A 17,305-nucleotide genomic window follows, 5' to 3' on the forward strand; every position below is an offset into this window, starting at 1 on the left:
ATAATCCAAGCCCCTTTGTGAGCTTATCCTGTGCCTCAGAATAATGGGCAGCCTGAGATAGTGCTTACACACACGCCGTTTACAACTGCAGATGTACTGAATTGTCAGCGTTCTGTGCCATGTCTTCGGGACAATCTTGAGGCTGTGGAAAGAATGTTCCAGACTATTTTTTCTATTCATTTACCAACATGGGCAGATGTGATTCAGTTGCTAGATACCCTCCTAACCGAAGATGAGCGTCAAAAGGTTAAGGAAAAGGCTGCTGCATATTATGGGACTCAAACTTGGGGAGCCATGCCCACTGCTGAGCCAAACTGGGATCCGAATGTGACTAGGGACAAGGAAGAATTGAGTCAATATTGACAGGCTGTTTTGCATGGGCTGAAGGCAGCAGGAGAGGCTCCCCCAAACTGGAGTAAGGTTACTGCATATGTCCAACTTCCTAACGAGCACCCTTCCGATTCCTGTACTCGGTTAACGAAGGAGGTGAGAAAACACAGTCATTTGGGCTTAGAATCGGACTCTGGAAAAGAAACGATTAAGCTGGTGTTTATGGCACAGTGTGCAGAAGATACTGCAAAAGGGTTTAGGGAACATCTGGATGGGATGCAAGGGAAAAGTTTCCCCGAAGTGCTCATTATTGATACTCGAGTTTATAATGGGAGAGAAGAATTAAAAGAAAAAGAGAGAAAGAAGGAAAAACAAAAGGATCTGAAAGATCAGATATTGCTGTTGGCCGTGGCCATATCGAGAGGCAGAGGAAGAGGCTGTGGCTGGAATTGTGGTTCCAGGGGAGGACGAGGAGGTGGATTAAGAAGGGTATATGGACGGGGGTGGGTGGGTGTAAGTCCCAGTTATAATGGAGGCCACTATTGTGGTGAGGAGGGACATTGGCAAAGAGAATGCCCCCGCAGGCTAAAACCTGGCTATAAACCTGAGGTAGTGGGTCAGTTCTCCGTGGAACAAGAATGAAGGGAGGCGCCGCTCCCCTGGGGTCCTGAGGTTTATGAAGCTGGAATGATACAGTTTAAGTGTGATGCATGATTTCCAGTGGTTCCCCTGAAATTAGGACAAAAAACTTTTAAATTACTAGTGGATCCAGGGGCCACTCATTCGGCTATACCTGAGGGAGCGGCACCAAAGGGCAGAACTGAAAAATGTGTAATGGGAGTTACTGGGAAGCCTGAATGACATTTAATGGCAAATCGTTGCATGACAACTCTAGGTCCTATTTCAGTTCAGCATTCCTTTCTGTTAAAGAATGGCTCAGTGAATCTACTGGGGAGGGAGGGATTTGTTGTGTAAACTGCATGCCCAAATCTTCTGTACTCCTGAAAGTATTTCCCTCTGAGGCCTGGTCCACACTACGCTGTTAAACCGATTTTAACAGCGTTAAATCGATTTAACGCTGCACCCGTCCACACTACACTGCTCTTTATAACGATTTAAAGGGATCTTTACATCGATTTCTGTACTCCTACAAAACGAGAGGAGTAACGCTAAAATCGATATATATATTACTATATCGATTTAGGGTTAGTGTGGATGCAAATCGATGTTATTGGCCTCATTCTTTTACAGTAGCTACCCACAGTGCACCGCTCCAGAAATCGACGCTAGCCTCAGACCACGGACGCCCACCACCGAATTAATGTGCCTAGTGTGGACACGCACAATCGACTTTATAATATATGTTTTATAAAATCGGTTTAAGCTAATTCGAATGTATCCTGTAGTGTAGACGTACCCTGATTTCCGGTGGAAAAAGCTTACCTGCTAACGCAGTTAACTGATAGCAATTGTGAAGTGTTTCCCCTCCGAGTCCAGCATGAAGTTAGCCCTATAGTGTGGAAAGGAAAGCATGATGTGGGTTTGGTGAAATCAGCCTCGCATCTATATCCAGTAATAAAGGCTAATATGCCTCCCCCAGCTCAGAGACAATATCCCCTTAAAATCGAGGCCATACATGGACTTGAGCCCTTGTGCAAAATTTCAAGAACAAAGGAATTTTAGTGCCGTGTGTCTCTCCCTGTAACACCCCCATTCTGGCTGTAAGGAAGCCACAGCCTGGCCCTGATGGAAAACCTGTGTATAGGATGGTGCAGGACTTAAGACTCATTAATCAGTATGTGATGCCAGAACATCCTGTGGTGCCAAACCCAAGTACTATTTTGGCAATGGTGCCACCTGAAGTGAAATGGTTTACATGTATGGACTTGGTAAATGCTTTTTTCTCTGTACCAGTGGCCCCAGAAAAACAGTACCTCTTTGCATTTACTTGGGGGGGTCCCTGGCACAGCGGGAAAAGGGGATAAAAGCTTTGGACCCCCGGGACAACTCACTTGGACCAGAATGCCTCAAGGTTATGTGGAAACCCCGGGCGCGTTTGCCAGGGTTTTAGCAGAGGACTTAAAAGATGTCCAGTTGCCAGCTGCCTCTACCCTGGTGACTTATGTTGATGCTATTTTGGTGGCTTCCAGGACTCGAGAGAATAATGAAGTTGACTCTGTCTATTTACTCAATCAATTGGCATCGAAAGGACATAAGGTCAGCCCTACAAAGTTGCAATGGGCTGGGCAGGAGGTAAAGTACCTCGGGTATAAATCGGGTCCTGGAATACGTAGTCTGGATCTCCAACGAATTGCAGCTATTGTTAACATTTCATTTCTTACCACTAAGCGCGGCATGTGGGGTTTTATCGGCACGATCAGATTTTGTTGCCCTTGGATTATTTCAGCTGGAGCCTGGCTAAAGCCTCTATCAAGTATAATTCCCAAATCTGGACCTTAGCGTCCAGGATATGGGTACTAGCATAAAGTCCTCTAAGCTTAATTACCAGCTTAGATTCTGTAGTGCTGCCACCAATCAGGAATTTTTAGGGTCCCCCCAAAACCTTCCCAGGGGACCCTAAGACCCAGATTCCTTGAGTCTCACAACAAAGGGAAATAAACCATTCCCTTCCCCCTCCCTTCTTCCTCCCAGCTCCTTCCCGCCCTGGGAACACTAGGAGATCGCCTGATTCAACTTCTTGAATCACTACATCGAGAGGAGTGTTACCTTCCCCCTCACCCAAAGGCACTACAGATTCAAGCTGTGTGAATCTAACACAAAGAGAAAATTTATCCTTCCCTTCTCCCCACCAATTCCCTTGAACCTTAACTAGGAGAAAAAAATTAACAGGTCTTACAAGCAAAACTTTTAATAAAAAAGAAAGAAAAAAAAGTAAAAGGTTTATCTCTGCACTTTAGATGGCAAACAGTTACAGGGTCTTTCAACTTATAAACAATAGAAAGAAACTTTCTCCAGCAGAAACACAATTTAAGCTACTTCCAGCAAGTACACATATGTAAATGAAAAAAAAAAAACCAAATTAAAAGACTCTGACCGCCTTTTCTTACTCACAATTCTGAATAGATAAGAGACTGTAGCAGGGAGATTGGCAGAAATCTGGTTGCACCTCTAGTCCTGTCCAGGACCCAGAGAGAACAAAGCCAAACCCAAAACCCACAAACAAAGGCTTCCCTTCACGAGATTTGAAAGTAGCTTGTCTTCTGATTGGTCCTCTGGTCAGGTGTTTGCAGGTCACTGTTTGTTAACCCTTTATAAGTGAAAGAAACATTAACCCTTAGCTATCTGTTTATGACAGCCTCTACATAAGCTAACTAAGGAAGAGGCTGAAGAGCCCCTACATCCAAACCCTGAGCAAATAAAAGCCTTTAAAGCACTAAAAGAATCCCTCATTCGAGCTCCTGCGTTAGGGCTACCCAATTACAGTGAGCCTTTTGATTTATACGTACATGAAGTCAAGGGAGTAGCATGGGGAGTGCTAACGCAGTCATTTGGAAATGCTCCCAGGCCTGTGGCATACCTTTCGGGACAGCTGGATCCAGTGGCTAAGGGACACCCTGGCTGCCTTAGGAATGTGGCAGCGGAGGCACTGTTAGTAGAAAAGGCTCAAGAGATCATGTTGGGGCATCCTTTAACAGCACCCACTCCCCACGCAGTAGCAAGCCTGCTAAACTCACAGCAGCACAAACATCTAACTAATCAAAGACTGTGGAAATAGGAGGTGACTCTGTTAATGACTCCTGGAGTGTCATAACCTTAGTCCCAGATTTGGACCTTAGCGTCCAAAATATGGGGGTTAGCATGAAAACCTCCAAGCTTAGTTACCAGCTTGGACCTGGTACCTGCTGCCACCACCCAAAAAATTAGAGTGTTTTGGGGCACTCTGGTCCCTCTGAAAAACCTTCCCTGGGGACCCCAAGACCCAAATCCCTTGAGTCTCACAACAAAGGGAAATAATCCTTTTTCCCTTCCCCCCTCCAGGTGCGCCTGGAGAGATACACAGACACAAGCTCTGTGAAACTACACAGAGAGACTCCCCCTCTCTGTTCCCAATCCTGGAAACAAAAAGTACTTTCCTATTCCCCCAGAGGGAATGCAAAATCAGGCTAGCAATCCAACACACAGATCTCCCCGATTCCTTCCTCCCACCAATTCCCTGGTGAGTACAGACTCAATTTCCCTGAAGTAAAGAAAAACTTCAACAGGTCTTAAAAGAAAGCTTTATATAAAAAGAAAGAAAAATACATACAAATGTTCTCTCTGTATTAAGATGATACAACACAGGGTCAATTGCTTAAAAGAATATTGAATAAACAGCCTTATTCAAAAAGAATACAAATCAAAGCACTCCAGCACTTATATTCATGCAAATACCAAAGAAAAGAAAACCATAGAACTTACTATCTGATCTCTTTGTCCTTACACTTAGAAACAGAAGATTAGAAAGTAGAACTACTTCTCCAAAGCTCAGAGAAAGCAGGCAGGCAGGCAAAAGACTCAGACACACAATTCCCTCCACCCAAAGTTGAAAAAATCCGGTTTCCTGATTGGTCCTCTGGTCAGGTGCTTCAGGTGAAAGAGACATTAACCCTTAGCTATCTGTTTATGACACGCCCCCCAAATTGCAGACAGTGGGGAAGCTCACTGGCGGCGATTTTCTTCTAGAACTTGAAAATAAACAGATTAATACAACACATGCACCGTTACATATACCCCTAAGTATTTAACTAACAGACTTCTACATTTTAAGAAAACTTTTTAACTACTGAATTCTGGGAAACTCTCACGGGAGAGTGCATCAGCTACTTTGTTAGAAGCTCCTGTGATGTGTTGAATTTTAAAATCAAAATCTTGGAGAGCTAAACTCCAACGAAGAAGTTTTTTGTTGTTCCCCTTGGCAGTATGAAGCCACTTTAGTGCAGCATGGTCAGTTTGTAGTTGGAACCGCCGTCCCCAAACATATGGGCGTAGCTTTTCCAGGGCGTACACAATGGCATAGCATTCCTTTTCACTGACTGACCAGTGACTTTCCCTTTCAGACAGTTTCTTGCTGAGAAACACGACAGGATGGAAGTTGTGATCTGTTGCTTCCTGCATGAGCACTGCTCCTATACCACGCTTAGATGCATCCGTGGTTACTAGGAATGGCTTGTCAAAGTCCGGGGCCCTGAGCACAGGGTCAGACATGAGCGTTGCCTTAAGTTGGGTAAAGGCCTTTTGACACTCGTCAGTCCACTTAACGGCATTTGGCTGGGTCTTTTTGGTCAGGTCGGTCAATGGGGCAGCGATTTGGCTGTAGTGTGGTACAAATCGCCTGTAGTATCCGGCCAAGCCTAAGAAGGATTGGACCTGCTTCTTGGACCGTGGGACAGGCCACTTTTGGATAGCATCCACCTTGGCCTGTAGGGGGTTTATGGTTCCTCGACCCACCTGGTGCCCCAGGTAAGTCACTCTGTTTTGGCCTATTTGACACTTTTTGGCCTTAACAGTTAGTCCTGCCTGCCTGATGCGCTCAAAGACCTTTTCCAGGTGTAGTAGGTGTTCGGGCCAGGAGTCTGAAAAAATGGCCACATCATCGAGGTAGGCAACTGCAAATTCTCCCAGTCCAGCTAGTAGACCATCTACCAGCCTCTGGAAGGTGGCGGGTGCATTTCGAAGGCCGAAAGGAAGGACATTGAATTCATACACCCCCGCATGGGTGACGAATGCTGACCTCTCCTTGGCAGGTTCATCTAGCGGTACTTGCCAGTACCCCTTGGTTAAGTCTATTGTAGAGATGAACTGGGCACGTCCCAACTTTTCCAATAGCTCATCGGTACGTGGCATTGGATAGTTGTCCGGACGAGTTACAGCATTTAGCTTACGGTAGTCCACGCAAAAGCGTATTTCCCCATCTGGTTTGGGTACCAGAACCACTGGAGATGCCCATGCACTGGTAGATGAGCGGATTATACCCATCTGTAGCATGTTCTGGATCTCCCGTTCTATAGCAGCTTGGGCATGAGGAGACACCCGGTAGGGTGGGGTTCTGATTGGGTGAGCATTACCTGTATCAATGGAGTGGTATGCCCGTTCAGTCCGTCCTGGGGTGGCTGAGAACAATGGGGCGAAGCTAGTGCACAGCTCCTTGATTTGTTGCCGCTGCAGACGTTCCAGGGTGGTTGAGAGGTTCACCTCTTCCACGCCACCGTCTTTTTTTCCGTCGTAGTAGACACCGTCAGGCCACTCAGCATCATCTCCCTGGACTGTAAACTGACAAACCTGTAAGTCTCTGGAATAGAAAGGCTTGAGAGAATTAACATGGTACACTTTAGGCTTTAGGGAGGAATTGGGAAATGCTATGAGGTAGTTTACAGCTCCCAGGCGCTCTTGGACCGTGAATGGTCCTTCCCATGATGCTTCCATCTTATGGGCCTGTTGCGCCTTCAAGACCATAACCTGGTCTCCTACCTTGAAGGACCGATCTCTGGCATGTCTGTCATACCAGGCCTTTTGCTCTTCTTGAGCATCCTTTAGGTTCTCTTTAGCAAGGGCTAAAGAGTGTCGGAGGGTGCTTTGTAGGTTGCTTACAAAGTCCAGAATGTTAGTTCCTGGAGAAGGTGTAAACCCCTCCCATTGCTGCTTCACCAACTGTAATGGCCCCTTAACCTCGTGACCATACACAAGTTCAAATGGTGAAAACCCTAAACTGGGATGTGGTACAGCCCTGTAGGCAAACAGCAACTGCTGCAACACTAGGTCCCAATTATTGGAGAATTCGTTGATGAATTTTCGTATCATGGCCCCCAAAGTTCCATTGAACCTTTCAACCAGGCCATTGGTTTGATGGTGGTACGGGGTGGCAACCAAGTGATTCACCCCATGAGTTTCCCACAGTTTTTCCATGGTCCCTGCCAGGAAATTAGACCCTGAATCTGTAAGGATGTCAGAGGGCCAACCTACCCTGGCAAAGATGTCTGTTAGGGCCAGGCACACAGTGTTAGCCCTGGTGTTGCCTAGAGCTACTGCTTCTGGCCATCGGGTAGCAAAGTCCACTAAAGTCAGTACGTACTGCTTTCCTCTGGGCGTCTTTTTTGGGAAAGGGCCCAGAATATCCACAGCTACTCGCTGAAATGGGACCTCAATTATGGGGAGTGGCTGGAGAGGGGCCTTGACCTGGTCTTGAGGCTTACCCACTCTTTGGCATACCTCACAAGACCGGACATAATTGGCAACATCCTTGCCCATCCCCTCCCAGTGGAAGGACTTCCCCAACCGGTCCTTGGTTCTGTTCACCCCAGCATGGCCACTGGGATGATCATGGGCTAAGCTTAAGAGCTTCCCCCAGTACTTAGTTGGAACCACCAACTGTTTTTGCGGCTGCCATTCTTCCCAGTGTCCACCAGAAAGAATTTCCTTGTATAAAAGTCCTTGGTCTATAACAAACCGGGATCGATTAGAAGAGCTGAGAGGCGGTGGGGTGCTCCGTGCCGCCGCCCAAGCTTTCTGAAGGCTGTCATCTGCTTCCTGCTCAGTCTGGAACTGTTCCCTTGAGGCTGGGGTCACCAGTTCTTCCTCAGACTGTGGACTTGGGCTTGGTCCCTCTGGAAGCGATGTAGGTGATGGGGTTGTTTCTGTTGCTGGTGAACCGCTCTCCGCTGGTGCACCTGAGGGTATTTCAGGCTCTGGCTGAGCCTTTTGGGTATGGCTGTCTGTTGCTTCTGCCAGTTGTGGCTCGCTGGCGCCCTCTGGCGTTGAGTTTGAAGATGTGGTTGCACTTGCTGGTGCTGGTTGCTGTTCCAGTTCCGGGCCTGGGACTGGAGATGTTGTGGCTGTTTCAGTGGTAGGCATGGAATCTGGGTCCACTACCTCTGTCTGGGTCTCTGGTAACACAGACGGGGCCTCTGTGGACGGTTCAGGAACAGGAATGGGTCTGGAAGCTTGCCTGGTTTGGCTACGTGTAACCATTCCCACTCTCTTGGCCCGCCTCACCTGGTTGGCCAAGTCTTCCCCCAGTAGCATGGGGATAGGATAATTGTCATAGACTGCAAAAGTCCACATTCCTGACCAGCCTTTGTACTGGACAGGCAGTTGAGCTGTAGGCAAGTCTACAGCTTGTGACATGAAGGGGTAAATTGTAACTTTGGCCTTTGGGTTGATGAATTTGGGGTTAACGAAGGATTGGTGGATAGCTGACACTTGTGCCCCCGTGTCTCTCCATGCAGTAACCTTCTTTCCGCCCACTCTCAAATTTTCCCTTCGCTCCAAGGGTATTTGAGAGGCATCCGGGCCTGGGGATCTTTGGTGTGATGGTGGTGTAATGAATTGCACTCGCATGGTGTTCTTTGGACAGTTGGCCTTGATATGTCCCAGTTCATTACACTTAAAGCATCTTCCATCTGATGGGTCACTGGGCCGAGGTGAGTTACTGGAGACTGGTGAGGTTGAAGGGTAGGGTATCTGTGGCTTTACTTGGGTGGTATGTGGGGTCTTTGGCTGTCCTCGGTTGTAGGGTTTATGGTCTGTGTGCCCCCTGGGGTAATCGTTCCCCTTGACAGTAGCTTTTTTGCTTTCTGCCAGTTCCATCCATTTGGCTCCAATCTCCCCCGCCTCAGCGATATTTTTGGGATTTCCATCTTGTATGTACCGTGTGATGTCTTCAGGAACACCGTCCAAGAACTGCTCCATTTGTATGAGGAGGTTTAGTTCTTCCAAGGTTTGAATGTTGTTTCCTGTTATCCAGGCCTCATAGTTTTTTGCAATGTAGTAGGCGTGTTTGGGAAATGACACCTCGGGTTTCCACTTTTGGGTTCTGAAGCGCCGACGGGCATGATCTGGGGTTATCCCCATTCGGTATCTGGCCTTGGTTTGAAAAAGTTTATAGTCATTCATTTGCAGCTTAGGCATTTCAGCTGCCACCTCTGCTAAAGGTCCACTGAGCTGTGACCTCAATTCTACCATGTACTGGTCTTCGGGGATGTTGTACCCAAGACAGGCTCTTTCAAAATTTTCCAAGAAGGCCTCGGTGTCATCACCTGCCTTGTAGGTGGGAAATTTCCTGTGCTGTGGAGCAATAATTGGCGCCGGGTTGTTAGGGTTGGCTGGCACATGCAGCCCAGCTTTCGCCAAGTCCAGTTCATGTTTTCTCTGTTTTTCCTTCTCTTCATTTTCTTTTTGTTGTTTTTCCATTTCTCGGCGGTGGGCCAACTCTTCTTCTTCTTGTTTCCTTCGGTGGGCGAACTCTTCTTCTTCTAGTTTTCTTTTGTGTGCTGCCTGTTTGATTTGTTCTTCTCTTTCTTTCATCTCCATCTCTTTTTGTTTTATTTCCAGTTCCTGTTTGTGTTTTTCCATCTCTCGCCTGTGTTCGGCTTCTTTGATTTGTTCTTCGGCCTCAATTTCTGCCTTAGAAGTCATGGTTCCTGTTTTCTTGTGTTGGGGTGCCCTCCGGTGTTTATTTTCTGAACTGCAGGTTCTCTGTTGCCTCCTGGAGTCTGCCTAGCAACAGTGCCTTTTTTCCCTTTCTCTCTCTAGCTAATGTTCAATGAAGGGAAACCAGAAAAACCACTTTATTTGCATGCATATAAGTGCTGGTACTTGCCTCCTAATGGGAGGGCTATTGCATGACAAAAGACCCTCAACAGTCTCTTAATGGCTTCTCGCTTAACATGCAAGCCACAAACTGCCAGAGAAAGCAGCAAAAAAAATTCTCTCTGGTTCCCTTTTAAAACCAACTGTTTCTCTCTGCTAAAAAGCCCTTAGCAGAGAAAAGAAAAATATAATATTCCTACTGGCTTCTGGATTCTGTCTATATCCCACCGCTGCCACCATGTCATAACCTTAGTCCCAGATTTGGACCTTAGCGTCCAAAATATGGGGGTTAGCATGAAAACCTCCAAGCTTAGTTACCAGCTTGGACCTGGTACCTGCTGCCACCACCCAAAAAATTAGAGTGTTTTGGGGCACTCTGGTCCCTCTGAAAAACCTTCCCTGGGGACCCCAAGACCCAAATCCCTTGAGTCTCACAACAAAGGGAAATAATCCTTTTTCCCTTCCCCCCTCCAGGTGCGCCTGGAGAGATACACAGACACAAGCTCTGTGAAACTACACAGAGAGACTCCCCCTCTCTGTTCCCAATCCTGGAAACAAAAAGTACTTTCCTATTCCCCCAGAGGGAATGCAAAATCAGGCTAGCAATCCAACACACAGATCTCCCCGATTCCTTCCTCCCACCAATTCCCTGGTGAGTACAGACTCAATTTCCCTGAAGTAAAGAAAAACTTCAACAGGTCTTAAAAGAAAGCTTTATATAAAAAGAAAGAAAAATACATACAAATGTTCTCTCTGTATTAAGATGATACAACACAGGGTCAATTGCTTAAAAGAATATTGAATAAACAGCCTTATTCAAAAAGAATACAAATCAAAGCACTCCAGCACTTATATTCATGCAAATACCAAAGAAAAGAAAACCATAGAACTTACTATCTGATCTCTTTGTCCTTACACTTAGAAACAGAAGATTAGAAAGTAGAACTACTTCTCCAAAGCTCAGAGAAAGCAGGCAGGCAGACAAAAAACTTAGACACACAATTCCCTCCACCCAAAGTTGAAAAAATCCGGTTTCCTGATTGGTCCTCTGGTCAGGTGCTTCAGGTGAAAGAGACATTAACCCTTAGCTATCTGTTTATGACATGGAGTTACCCTAAAGAGGCATGCAAGTTTAAATCTGGCTTCCTTGCTACCTCATGAAGATGGTCAGGAAACAGTATGTGACCGTTTGCAGGTTTTAGATCAGGTCTCTACTCCACGACCTGATCTAGCTGATGTTCCTCTACTAAATCCGGAGTTAGAGCTGTTTGTAGATGGTTCTGCCTTTGTGAGAGATGGTGTTAGACGCTCTGGGTATGCAGTTACGGATGGTCGTACAGTATTGATAGGTAAACCTTCGTCACCAGCGACAAGCGCCCAGTCGGCTGAATTCCAGGCTTTAACTACTGCCGGTTTGTATGCTAGAGGAAAAAGGATTAATATTTATACTGACTCTAAATATGCCTTCGGGGTGTGTTATGCTACTGAAGCCATTTGGAAGGAGAGAGGATTCATTACTTCCTCAGGGTCACAGATTGGTCATGGAAAAGAAATAGCTGAGTTGTTGCAAGCTATCCAAGCCCCTAAAGAGATTGGTATGAGCCCTGCAGTGAATAACTGCAAACGGACTGATCCTGTGTCAGTAGGAAACTGGTTCGCAGATGAAGCTGCTAAGACAGCTGCCCTACAAAACACTCAGTTGGATGTGGATTTCCCTCTTTTAATCTGGCAACAGCATGCCCCAGAGAATGAAAAAACAATCTGGGAGAAGTGGGGAGCTAAGCCCAACGCGACAGGACTTTGGGAGTGCGATGGTCTTTATGTGTTGCCTAAAAGATACCAGAGTGAGGTGGTGCAACAGATTCACAATAATACACACTTGGGGGCAAATAAAATGGCCTAGATTATTCTAAGACAGTTAGTTTCTCCAGGACTTTATGAGGTAGCCAGGAAAATAGTAGAGAAGTGTGCTCTGTGTCAGCAACGTAATCCAAAGGGTGTGAACAAACAAGCACCGTTGGGGGGGCGCAGATGGGCTCACAGGCCTATGCAACATTTACAGATTGATTTTACTGAGTTACCTCCTTCCAAGGGGAAGCTGCATTTGTTAGTTATGGTCAACCAGCTACTGCAGCTAAAGTCTGTAAAATTTTACTTAATGAAGTGATCCCAAGATTTGGCCCTCCTGAAGTAATTGATTCTGATCAAGGTTCCTCATTTCACAGCGCGGATTTGTAAAGAACTTACTGAAGCCGTAGAGACAAAGTGGGCCTTTCATGCTCCCTGGCACCCCCAGAGCTCAGGCCAGGTGGAGCGTATGAATGGAACCTTAAAAAATCTCTTGACAAAGTTGTGCCAAGAGCTCAGGTTGAAACGGACTAAGGGTCTGCCTCTTGCACGCTATACAATCCAAACAGCTCCTAATGCTAGGACTAGGCTGGCTCCCTACGAACTCTTGTTTGGACCTGTGCCTCCAACTTTCGCCCCTTTGATATCGATTCCCAGTGATTCTGATATAACAAATGAAACAGATACAGCGCCATCTGGTGACATTACAGCAGTACTCTGCATTTTCCCAATTCTTACCACCGCGGGAAGCAGGTCATTCTTTTTTACCAGGTGATTCTGTGTGGGTAAAAACATACAAGAAGAATCCGCTCCAACCACAGTGGCTAGGACCCTTCAAAATCCTTCTGGTGAGCCCTACTGCCGTCCGAGTGAAGGAGCTACCTACCTGGATCCATCATACCAGAATCAAGAGCACCGCTCAGGACCCTGATTGGTAAAGGGCTCCCCAGAAGCAGACGACGCACGTTCACCCCACCGGGAACTGGGTGAACCAGAAACAGACGACATCCGTGCCCCAGACAGATGGACTGTTACCGCTGGGGGCGACCTGAAGCTTTGGCTACAACTGAAGAAACCGTAATTTGGTGTCCCTTTTCGAAAGGATGGTCCCGCTTTGTAGCATGGGTTCTTGCATTTTTATTGTGTTTATTGTTTGTTATCCTTCTTTCCTGGGGGTTTGGCAAATTGAAGCTATGGAATCCCATAGTTCCAACACATTTATACGCCTTACCCATGAAATGAAAGCTCGCACGCCAGCTTTACATAATACTTCACGCTGGGTGTGCTCGTGAACGCCAGCAGATAGTCAGAAAGGTCTCCCCATGGTTCCTATCCCCCTTAGTGCTATGAACATGACGTGGACGCCATCTTGGAAGGACGTATCAGGTGATTTAAATATTACCTGGGCTGACACTGGTATTTCCGAAAACAGGTACCTCATTGTCTGGAAAAGAGTTGGCCAGTGGTGCATTCTAAGGGAAGGAGAAATAGCACTAGGTAATAGTGAGTGCAAGGCCTATTACAACGGCACTCATTATGGGACTAAACGTGGTCCTAACATATCCCTCTTGGACGGGGCAATGTCTTGCTCCTTTGCCTGGTACAACTTTCCTGGTAATAAGTGTAATATACATGGAGAGGAACACTTTCTGTTTGAAAGTTACAAATTAGTAGAACATTATGTTATTAATTGCACGCTCAAGTATAGCCTATCGAACTATACCATGTGTTTGTGTACCACCCATTCTTCCTCAGCTAAATTCTCCCTTCTCCCAGCTTGGACCAGATGGTACAAAATAACGAACCGTTCCTGGTCCAAAGTTCTCCCCACTCTTTTTGGAGTATATTGGGTATGCAGTAACAAGGCATATGTAGCCCTCCCTCCTTTGTGGAGTGGATCCTGCTATCTGGCCTGGTTGGAACCCCCTATAGTTTACTGTGCCCATCTACCAAAAGGAAAAATCCGGAATGTAAGGGGGGGCGGAGTCGGATGTTAAAGAATCTCGTCCCCTTACTTGGCGAACTCTAAATGATTGGACAGGTGCTTGTGGGGGGCCACTTGGCAAATTGGAGAAGGAATGATGAGACTTCAGGGAGTTTTAGAACTGATGGCAAATACTACTGTTGACACCCTGGTGGATTTGGCAACCGAGCAAAGAAAGCTGAGACAGATGGCTCTCCAGAATCGCTTAGCGTTAGATATCTATCTTGCCTCCCAGGGAGGCACATGTCCGTTAATTAAACAGGAACGTTGTGTCTATGTTCCTGATGTGTATAATGCCACTTGGGAGAGGGCAAACCACCTCATACAAGTGGCAAAGGATCATGGGGGAGAGTGGGTTGATTCTTGGTGGAGCAACCTGTTTAACTGGTTTCCAGACGTAGGTGGATGGCTTCACAACCTGCTCCGCAGCGCTGTTGTGATAATTTGTGGTCTAGTAGGTGGATGGCTTCACAATCTGCTCTGCACCGCTGTTGTGATAATTTGTGGTCTGGTAGTCTTATATGTCATGTTCCGATGCAACTGTTGGATGGGTACCCGGTTATGCCCGCCCAAAAGTAAGTAACTTGTTGTCCCAAGAGTCCCGTGAAGGTCCTCTAGGGACAAAGGGGGGACTGTTAGATGGGCTGGAAAAAGTATCCACAAAACAGTTATGCCAACCTGACTGAAGTCTGGCTAACTGGGGTTTCTGCGTAGTCCCTGAGTGGAAAAATACCAAGGTGTATACTCACAGAGAGCTGGAACAAGTAAGATAAAGAGCTTTAAGCTGCATTCTTGTGTGCACTGTGCTGTGTTAATGAACAGTTTGTTTAAAGAACTTTAAGGAGTCTCCCTGTGCTCATTCCCTGGTTCTGCTCTCTGTCTGTCCTACACTCCCTCGTTCTTAACGCCATACTGATATGAGGTTTGTTAAGATGTCATTAATCACTTAATGTTGTAGAATGTAGGTATGCGTGTATACAAAAGGTTTTAGTTACAAGGGGATGGGAGGGGTTGTATAAATGAATAATCTATGAGGCGATGGAACTGTCTATATAAACTCATGTTAGTTGTAAAGAGTTTGCTGGTTCTCTCTGGAGACGGGCTGCTCGGACCTTGCTGGTGTTGCCTGTCTCTCTGCGGTCAGACAACGAACCTTGCTATCTGGGTACTGCTCCCCGACACTCAGAAATCCCTAAGTCTGACCCTCCATTGAGCTCTGTGCCCAAAAAGCTCAGCCTCTCTGCTTCCTCTCAGGGCCATGCTCACAATTGCTTCCCCTGGCTTCCTGCCTCTAACTCACACCGATTGCAAACCAGTCTCCTAGCCCCAGCATTTGCAATCATGGAAACCCCTCGGCCCATGTGTCTTAGCTCTGCCCTGCCATGCGCCTTGGATGGTCCCTCCATTATCTCCAGCTGCCTTTACTACAGAACAGGGGTTTAATGGCTCCTTCCACTGGGTTGGACAGTGAGTGCTTAGCCACCCATGGACCCCGCCGAGGTCTGCGGCTGTCGTAGGAGCAAAGACTCACTTGATGGCTTCCATCAGCATCTCCCAGCGTAGTGGTGTTTTTGTGCAGCATCTAGCACAGTGAGGCTCAATCTAGAGGCTTTTGTTGCTTTGATGCTTTGTTTAGTAATAATAATTTCCCTGTGGAAGGATTTAAAGAAGAGTTGGGAATGATTTAGGCAACAGTACATCCAAACTGAAGAAGAGAAATGTCCCATCTGGCTAACCGATGGTTTTTTCATTCATTAGTGTCATGGAGTAGTCAAATGCAATTTTCTCAGTGTAAACTGAGACAGGGCAGGGTTGAACTGAAGCCCCAGGGGTCTGGAGGCCTCAGCAGTTGCCACAGAGAGGAATTGCTTCATGGGTCATTGCCCAAACACATTGGCAGGGGAAGCTCCTCAACTGAAGAGGTGGTTGCTTTAGCTCTCAATCCAGACATTTCATAACTCAGGAGTCACTGCAGAGCAGAGCTGGTCAACATTTTTTATTGCAAGACAGGTGTTTCTGTGAGAAAATTTCACCTTTGACAAGATTTTGGGGGAGTTGCATCAGAAACCAAAAATGTTTCCATTTTCAGCAACCAAACTCCTTTTTCTTTAAGTTATAAAGCAACTGAAAAATTTCAACCAATCTGGTAAAAATTCTCAACAACACCAAAACATTTTGGCCAAAAATTTCATCTGGGTATACCAGCCAATCCTCACAGGGGTGTTTATGAGTATAAATAGATTCATGATTGTGAGGTGCTCAGATGCTATGCTGATGAGGCCATATAAATGAGACCGGGGACATCTTTGTTAATGTGGATCAGGAGGAATTCATTTATTAACAAGCTGCTCTGGGATCTGCATCAACAACAGAGGCTACATTCCAGGACATGAACTCCCAGAGTTCTTTGTCCTTCCATTGCTAGAAATGACCAGAATGTGTTGTCACAGAAAGGTGGGTCTTTCACATAGTGGCAGAGGAGAATCCCATTGAAAAACATAGCTAACGGCTGTAAAATGACAGAAAATGAGATGTGCATTCAAAAGCAGGAATAGGGACTGACATTGGTTCTCTCTCATATTGCAATAACCACCGTTACTTACACCTTGTCAGCTGTTTGAGATGGGCTGTCCTGATTATCACTACAAAAGTTTTTTTCCCCCTTTTGCTGATAATAGCCCACCTGAATCGATTGGTCTGGCAATCCCCATTTTTTCCATGTTCTCTGTATGTGTTGTAACAGACCCAGACCAGTGGGGTACAGGAGTCTGGTAGAGGGCAAATATACTGGTCACTAGATGAGTAGTTTTCTGTTCCCTGAGTGACCAGAGCAGGGGCTGCACTAGAGTAATCGGGAACCTGCTAGAACCAATTAAGGCAGACAGGCTGATTAGAATACCTGCAGCCAATCAAGGCAGCTAATCAGGGCACCTGGGTTTAAAAAGGAGCTCACTCCAGTCAGGGAGGGGAGAGCCAGAGGAGGAAGTGCGTGTGAGGAGCTGGGAGCAAGAGGCACAAGGAGCTGAGAGTGAGAGGCTGTGCTGCTGGAGGACTAAGGAGTACAAGAGTTATCAGACACCAGGAGGAAGGTCCTGTGATGAGGATAAAGAAGGTGTTTGGAGGAGGCCATGGGGAAGTAGCCCAGGGAGTTGTAGCTGTCATGCAGCTGTTACAGGAGGCACTATAGACAGCTGCAAACCACAGGGCCCTGGGCTGGAACCTGGAGTAGAGGACGGGCCCGGGTTCCCCCCCAACCTCCCAACTCCTGATCAGACACAGGAGGAGTTGACCCAGACTGTGGGGAAGATCACTGAGGTGAGCAAATCTGCCAAATAAGTGCAGGACCCACCAAGGTAGAGGAGGAACTTTGTCACAGTATATATATCTTCCTACTGTATTTTCCACTACATGCATCTGATGAAGTGGGCTGTAGCCCATGAAAGCTTATGCTCAAATAAATTTGTTAGTCTCTAAGGTGCCACAAGTACTTTCTACAAACTTTCTCGTTCTTTCTACAAATAAAATAAAATTTCAAATATTTTGAAACCCAGATTTCAA

The sequence above is a fragment of the Gopherus flavomarginatus genome, chromosome 12 (assembly GCF_025201925.1).
Source record: "Gopherus flavomarginatus isolate rGopFla2 chromosome 12, rGopFla2.mat.asm, whole genome shotgun sequence".
Taxonomy (NCBI): Eukaryota; Metazoa; Chordata; order Testudines; family Testudinidae; genus Gopherus; species Gopherus flavomarginatus.